This window comes from Triticum urartu, chromosome 6 (assembly GCF_003073215.2).
Source record: "Triticum urartu cultivar G1812 chromosome 6, Tu2.1, whole genome shotgun sequence".
Taxonomy (NCBI): Eukaryota; Viridiplantae; Streptophyta; class Magnoliopsida; order Poales; family Poaceae; genus Triticum; species Triticum urartu.
The window spans coordinates 33,180,077-33,188,494 of NC_053027.1; positions in this window are offsets into that span (position 1 = coordinate 33,180,077).

The following is an 8,418-nucleotide window of genomic DNA, read 5'->3' on the forward strand; positions in this document are numbered from 1 at the left end:
AAACCAAGAACATGTAGAGAACAATAATTGCCTCTAGGCAGTGCATTACTAAGTAGTCCAAACAAATAATATAAATTACTACAAATTATTTAAAAGTGATATTAAAATAGCATGAAACAATAAAAAGTATAGATACGTTTGAGACGTATCACATGAGTGCCGCGGGAGGGCATGACAACGGCCATGATGGGGTGTAGCTCGGGCATGTGCGACCTCAGCGACGGCCATGGCAGAGCATAGCTCTGACGTTTCACTCGTCACGCTTTAGGCACCGTCATGGCATGGCATTGTGTAGCTCGACGCGTCAGCTTGATCGGGGAGCAAGAGGAGCATGGGTGGCCATGGACACCAGCAAGGAGCTGCCCCATCCAAGTGTAGACAACATATTTGATACAATGTCTAAGAGAGGGGAGAGAGGAGAAGGAAGAAGAAATAGTCAACATGTGCATGTGATGTTTTCGTTTGCCAAGTTAGCTCCTAAGGAGCAGGACCTACCTATTGGAAAAGTGATCAAACGGGGTAAATTAGTTGATCAGTGTTTTTCGCAAATAAATTATGCAATACGTGGTGATTTTGCAAAAAAATAGGGCCCAAGTAGTTTTTCTTAGAGTTGTGTCAAATATATTTGTACAAGGTAGGTTACAGTTGGACTTGGTTTCAAACTGTGTGTAGACAGGGTAGGAGTCGTGTCCTATTAGAACACCTGTATTCTAGGACTCATATAATGACGGGTAGACACACGATGTAACCTATGCCAACATAATAGCAAAAACACGCGGGATCCGGCAATGTGTGCCGGCGCACGGGCAACCTGATTGTAGTATTGCGACGGTGTCATGGGGAGCAGCGCCCATAGTCAGACCCCAGGGATGTAGTCATCAGGGCCGGCCCTAAGGGAGGGCAGGGGGCCGGGCGGCCGCCCCGGGCCCCCGAGATCTAGGGGGGCCCTCCCAGGTGTAGTGTACGTATAAAGGTAAGTAGCCCATTGGCCATAGTTTCACGTAGAAAAAAAGGAAGCAGCCCAGATCCAGAAAGGAAGGGATGGTAGTACGCACGTAAAGCAGCGTACGATTGTGAGGACACAAATCAGCATAACACACGTAAATCATGTCCTTCCGTTCTGTTTATTCCTTACTATCGTGAGACAATCTCCCTCCAAAATAAAAACAATCGTGTGATGTGATTTATTCCGTAATTTCCTATATTCTCCGTTCTCTGCAGGCTCCAAACCCTAGTTCCCATGTCGCAGAACCTATTGAAATAAGCATCGGAGGCCTGATTGGTATCGAGGCGCTGTACACGATGACGACGCAGCATGAACATCACCTAGCCCTAAAAATTGGCACTGCCGGAGTGGGGCGCACACGTACATCGCCGAGTGTGTGCCACCAAAAGTTCACATCACAACATCGCCGAGCGTCTAATGATTGATGCCGATCTAATCAATTTGAGGTAATGTATGTCATATTACTATTCCCTACTCCCCGCAAAGAAAAAATCACTATTCCTTACAATTTCAAGTAAACCTTCGTACTTTGAGAAAGAAACAATTTGATAAAAGTAGTTGCCAAAATAAAATTCTTGAAGCTGAGAAGGACTTTCATGTTAAATATTTGTTTGCTTTGGTTGATATGAATCACTTCACTGAAGTAAAGGATTTAATAAAGTCACAGTGTTTAAAGATTTATTCGGATTACTGTGCATGTGATTGTTCCATCTTAGATAAAAAAAGCTTTTCAATTTTGAAATTATTATTAAACCATTTGGGATAAACAATGTCTGAAAGAGCTTAAATGGTTAGGCAACATTATGCATCAAGAAGTGGATGACATTGACTTTGACATCGACACAATCATAAGTCACTTTACATTGAAGAATCTTACAAGAAAATTTGAAGACAATATGCATTTGATGTTTATATTAAGGGCCCCCAAATTTTACGTTTGCCCCGGACCCCCAAAATCTCAGGACCGGCCCTGGTAGTCATATGATGAACCTCGTTAACAAATCTCGGTCTCGTGCTCGTATGATTGTTTGATCCTCGGTAGATCGACTAGCGTTCGGATTATTCTAACTAGTTGTATCATGAGCAAGGTTCGATTTGAGGCTGCGGTGGATGATCTAGAGGAGGACCGAAGAAGATGGAAGTTGTGTGCAGTCCGCTCGAGATATCGGTACATTCAGAGGTTGACAATTGGGACTGCGCAAAGGTGCATAAATTGTCATGTTGGGAAGGAAATCCGAGAAATGACTGATGGTGAGATGATCGTGATCGGTCCATTGAAACAATCGGAATCGAGCAGATCACATGCATGCAAGCGGTAGCGGCGGAGTCATGCAGCAGCAGATCGGTACCTACACACACATAAAGCAAATGTTTGCATCCAACGAAGGCAAAAGGGTTTTCAATCCCCTTGTTCTCGCCAATTGCAAGGATTAAATTTGTTAGTGGTAGATGAATAAAATAAAATAAAAAGAATGAGGATTTTTTAGGGTTTTAGTAAATAAGGAAGGTAGACCCCGGGGGCCATAGTTTCACTAGAGGCATCTCTCTCATGAGCATAGCAACGGTGGGTAGACAAATTACTGTTGGATGATTGATAGAATAACACATAGTTATGATGATTCTTCATGGCATGATCAATATATATGCATTATGTCTGAACAAGTAGACCTGAATCCATCTGCATCTACTACCATCACTCCAGTCCAAGACCGCTATCCAACATGCACCTCAAAATATTAAGTTCACAACAAACAGAATAATGCTTGAAGAATGATGGCATAATGTAGACAAAGTAAAATCAATTTATATGTCCGAACCCCGTGGTAAAGTAGCAACAATACAAATACGTGTCTTGCTGCTGCTTCTGTCACATAGTAATGACAACGCAAGATTGAACCTACTACCAAGCACCTCCTCCACTGAAGATAAATCAATCTATTTTACCAAAGAAGGCGGATAGATTAGAGAGAAATACAAAGTTATAAAACTCCTGGTTATGTGTCAACACTTTGTGCATCAATTCCTGAAACTGAGCATGGGATTCAATTACTGTCCCCAATTGCTTCAGCTTAAACAGCCGTTCCAGTTGTTGCTCATACTTGTTGACATCAAACTTATCATACAGTGCCAACACCAGATCGGGCCATGTTCTGATTCTATGCAAGGCTTCATAACTTTGAAACCAAGTTTTTGCAATTCCTTGAAAATGCAAAGTGGAAAAACTAGGAAAGAATTCCTTATTTGACAATACTTGAAAATGTGGTTCTTTATTTGGTCCTGGTAAGTTTTTCTTTCCTATTTGACATTTCATGAAATTTTCTTGCCTTATGTGACACTTTAGGTCATTTTGAGCACTAATGGTGTTAGATGGGGTCAGGAAAAGACGTTCTCACCCCTGATGCATTATGTGACCAAAATTTTATATAAGACAAAAGCTTAGTCCTCAATAATACAAAATAAACTAATACTTTATTTGTTGGCAAATGGTAATGCATCTCTTAAAAAATACGAGCTACTAATTTCTCAATAATATAAATTATACTGCATGCTACTAATTAATATTTTCACGTGTGTAAATTTGTCTGATATATTGCATGCAATTCACCCTGCTGTTATAGGGAAGAGAAACCCTAGAACGACACCATGAAATCGATCGACCGGCAGGCTGCGCAAAGGTTTCGATCATCTCATTCCTTAAATTCTTACAAACACTCCGGAGAAAAAAAAATCAACATACATTTTCCATGCGATCGAGCCGCGTATGCATGCATGCGGATTAGCAGCAGGCCAGCAGCCGTCCATGCCCATCTCTGAGTCGGCGATTATGCATATCTCCGACGCCCTCGCCGATGCCCAGCATCATCCCGCCGACCGCCGCGCCCATGAGCCCCATCCCTCCGCCGCCACTGTCGTCGTGCCTCGCCGGCGACGCGGACGGTGCGCCGTACCCATACGGAGCCACTGCGCTCTGCTGCTGCGTGTACCGCGTGTGGTCCATCACCGTCAACGGCGCGTCGTCGGTGAGGCTGTAGGAGATGTGAAGCACCCCCGCGCTTTCCGACCGGTGCTGGTGCTCGCGGGCAGGCGACGCCGAAGAGGTCCTGCATGGGGACCAGCACCTCGCCGACGTAGCATGCTTGGCGTGGAGGAGTACGTGCAGCGTGAGGTCGTGCGTGTTGGCGGACACAAGGATGCGGAACCACATCGGCGCGTGGCACACATGGGGCAACGGCTGCTGTGGCGGTGCGAGTGCGTCCGGTGTGTCATCACGGTGGATCGCGGCCGGAGATGGTGCAAAACACATGTGACTACGATCGTCGCGTCCCCATGGGCTGATGGGCGTTCTGGATTGCCACGTGCGCATACAGTTGCTGTTGTTCGCGGCCGTCGCTTTCAGCTCCGGCAGCGTCCGTCGCCGCCGCGGGGAACGTGGAGCGGCAACCGTCGAGGTCGGCTTAGCAAGAAGAACGCGCTCGTCGACGGGCACTCCCCAGCCCACATCTGCTCGCTGACGGGCAAGGAGCTGACGAGCGCGTTCCGGTGCCTCAGCCGGCTAATGATGCTCACCTCAGAGACGAGCTCCTTCCATCCATGTACCCCATTGGATCCTCTGCCGCTCTGCCTAGCATGCAAGTCGATCGACTAGATCGATTGCGTTAGGTCTCCTTTTGCCAGCGCTCGCTAACGGCGGGGTAATTTCGTCCATGGAAGAGAGAACTAACGACAGACCGTAACAGAACGGACGGCGATGTCACATAAGGCAAGAAAAATTCACCAAATGTCAAATAGGGAAGAAAATTTTTACCAGGGCCAAATAAGGAACCACATTTTCAAGTAGTGTCAAATAAGGAATTCTCTAAAAAACTAGCCCAATTATCAGGAGGAATAGAGAACATCTGGAAATACTTTTCACAACAGTCATTCCACCATTTTGGATCTTCTCTGTTGAACTGTGGAAAATCAGTGCGAGGCATCTTAGCATGACCAAACGCTACTGATTTCTCCTATTTGTTTGAGTCCTGTTGCAGATCTTCTAGTAAGGAAAAGGTAAGTGGAGATCTGAATGGGTGGTGATCCTCGTGATTTAGATATTGTTTCTGAACCTTTATTGTCCTAGTCTGCGCCTCTCGACGATCTGTATTTACTCCTGGTCCTGTAGCCCTCTGATCCATAGCCGCTACTAGTGGTGTGGTGTGTTGACTACCCTTGATCACTTCCATCCTTCTCATCTGCCCTTCCACTCTCTTAGTCAAGGAATTAGATGAGTTCAGCAGGCGAGTTACTGTTGATGTGTTCTGCTGATGTTCAGAGAGTAGCGTGGTTTGTGATTGAAGAACATCATCCACCTTGCCCACCAACAGGTCGATCTGCTCGGTGTGGGAGCCTGAGGCCTCCGCGTTGTCCTTGGCTATGGTCACGGTGGTCGCGGGCAACGTCTGTAATTCTTGGAGCGTCATCTCCGCCGCCCCCATCCTGGTCGTCAACGTTGGGTTATTGGATCTCTCCGTGATGATGGATCGGGGATCAACTCAACCTTGTGTCGATACACCGAGGTGTTTTGCCGAAATCACTGAAGTGAATTCACACACATCGCAGCGGATTTCCAAGGATCTCCAAATCAGAACACCACGGAAGAAGAAAATTCGACAGGATCGATAGCTCTGATTACCAAATTTCACGATTGTAACATCTACCAACAACACACCGGTCGGCAATACAGGTCTGATACAAGATCTCTCTGAGATGGAGAGGATCTATGGTTCTAGAGGTTGGGAGGAGGAAGAAGGTTGTACACACAGGTGCGAGGACAGTCTGTCAATCGATGCCTCTCTTCTCCCTTGCCGTGAGCCACAAGTTGTTAGTTTTTTTTTTTTTTTGAGAATTGCCATCACTTTATTCATCTAGCTGGGCATTAAGCTGGATACAGGAAGGGTCATGGGGGTGAATGAGCCACAGGTGGCGACCCTGATCGAGTGATAAAGAGTGTTTGGCAAGATTGTGTGCATCAAAGTTCGATGCTCTACTTTCGAAAATAAAGTTACAAGAATTAATAGATGATCTACGCATGGAAATCTCCTTGATGACTGTCATATAAGCTCCGCCCTCTCCTTCATGTATGTCATCAACTACTGTTTTGCAATCACTTGCCACCACCAAATTCTGAAGCGAGAGGTCTTGTGCAAGTGCAAGTGCTTCGCGGCACGCTATGGCTTCGACCACTGCAGGGTCAGTAACTCCTGAGAACACTAGAGCCGAAGAGCCCAAATACAATCATGTACTGTCCCGGCAAACTGCTGCTGCAGCTGCTGTACCTATGTCAGATAGGCCTGCATCTACATTGATTTTCATATGTCCGTTGGGCGGGGGCATCCAAGACGTACGGCCTCGGCTGCGCAACCAATCGAACTGGTGGTCTCCTCCTCGTCCTACGGTTCAGTTCGTTGATTATTTCCAACTCAGTCAAGAAGTGTTGTACAAACTTGTGTGTTGCCATCGGACTTGGATAGACATCTTCGTGGATTGCCTTGCACCTGGCTGTCCAAATCGCCCACAAGGTGACTGCCATCTCCACAAATTGTGCTTGCGATAGAGATTCTTGAGCATGGAATAACCAGTATTTCGCACTTGGTTCACAAATATCAGCCATTACTTCCACTATCTCCTCATCAGCCATTACTTCTACTATCTCCTCATCAGCCAAAGCCCATACACAAGTTGTTAGTTGTTGGCGTGTGACGCTCTCTTCATTGGGCCTGGGCCGTGCTTTAGTCCTTGGTCTTGGGCTTCCTCATTCGCAGGTTGCGTCTGGGGGCTTCAGTGAACTATAGTTCCTTTGCCTTCTCTTTACTTGACCCCTGGGAGCGTGGCATCCTGGGCCTGAGGGCTGAGACGCAGCGCATCATTTTTTTCTATAGGAGTGATAGGAAGCTTGACAGTCACTACAATTGTTTTTTAGCGTTACTAGTCACTGCAATTTGTCTCTTCCTTGCAGAAGTCCCATAGAGAAAGCAATACAAAAGGGCCCATAGAAGAGAGAGCACAACTGAAATATATGAAAATGTGGCCAAAGGATTCGATCCCCAAGACAACTTGTTACATATGCATATTGATATAACTTTCACTAATGGATGCGGCAGTCATATCGGATGATATGGGGCGGGGAACGGCAGAATTGGTGCAAATCAGGCAGCGGTGGAGCGAGCTCGGCAATGGTCGTGGGGGTCGTGGCGGTGCTACCGAGTGGTGGGGTGGTTACGGGGCCGAGGGTGGGTGGCAATCGCGATGGTGATGTGTGGCAGCGAGTTTTCGCCAGAATCGGCCTGAAGTGAAGGCGGGTTGGGCAATATGGAAATTTCAGCTCATCAGTTGGCTTTGCATTGTTGTGTTTTGCTTTTGTGGAAGTAATTAGAGGTGCTTGAAATTTGCAGCACTTGGTGCTAAATTTTAGGATTGTTGTAACATTTTTGGGCACCAAATAGGAATAGGGAATTAACATTCAACTTCAAAAAAAGTAGGAATATGGAATTTGTTGAGGACACGGCTAATTAATGTGCACCAGGGCTCAGGGGATGAACAATAAAATCGCAAAAAATAGGAAATCAATTCAAAAAATCTTATTTTTCGCATGCTGATGCTCTTGCGCGTAATGCCCGTGCAAAATTTGATGACGTTTGGACATTCGAGGAGGTGGCAAAGAAAGAAACTCCGAGTGTTTGAGGAACATTAAAAAACATTGTTCACAGCCGTTTTTGTCATTTCTGCCACAAGCTTCTCGAATTTCCAAACACCCCGGAATTTTACACGGACATCACGCATATGAGTGCTACCTCTTGAGCACTGCGTTGGTTTTTCCGAAGAGGAAGGGATGATGCAGCAAAGTAGCGTAAGTATTTCCTTCAGTTTTTGAGAACCAAGGTATCAATCTAGTAGGAGGCTACGCGCGAGTCCCTCGCACCTGCACAAAACAAATAAATCTTCGCAACCAACGCGATAAGGGGTTGTCAATCCCTACAGGGCCACTTACGAGAGTGAGATCTCATAGATATAAGATAATTTTTTTGGTATTTTTATGATAAAGATGCAAAATAAAATAAAAGCAAAGTAAAAAGCAAAGGAAATAACTAAGTATTAGGAGATTGATATGATGAAGATAGACCCGGGGGCCATAGGTTTCACTAGTGGCTTCTCTCGAGAGCATAAGTATTCTATGGTGGGTGAACAAATTATTGTTGAGCAATTGATAGAATTGAGCATAGTTATGAGAATATCCAACCCATCACCGTCCAACAAGCCCATGATGGAATTACTCACGCACGGCGGTGAGCATCATGAAATTGGTGATGGAGGATGGTTGATGATGACGATGGCGACGGATTCCCCTCTCTGGAGCCCCGAACGGACTCCAGATCAGC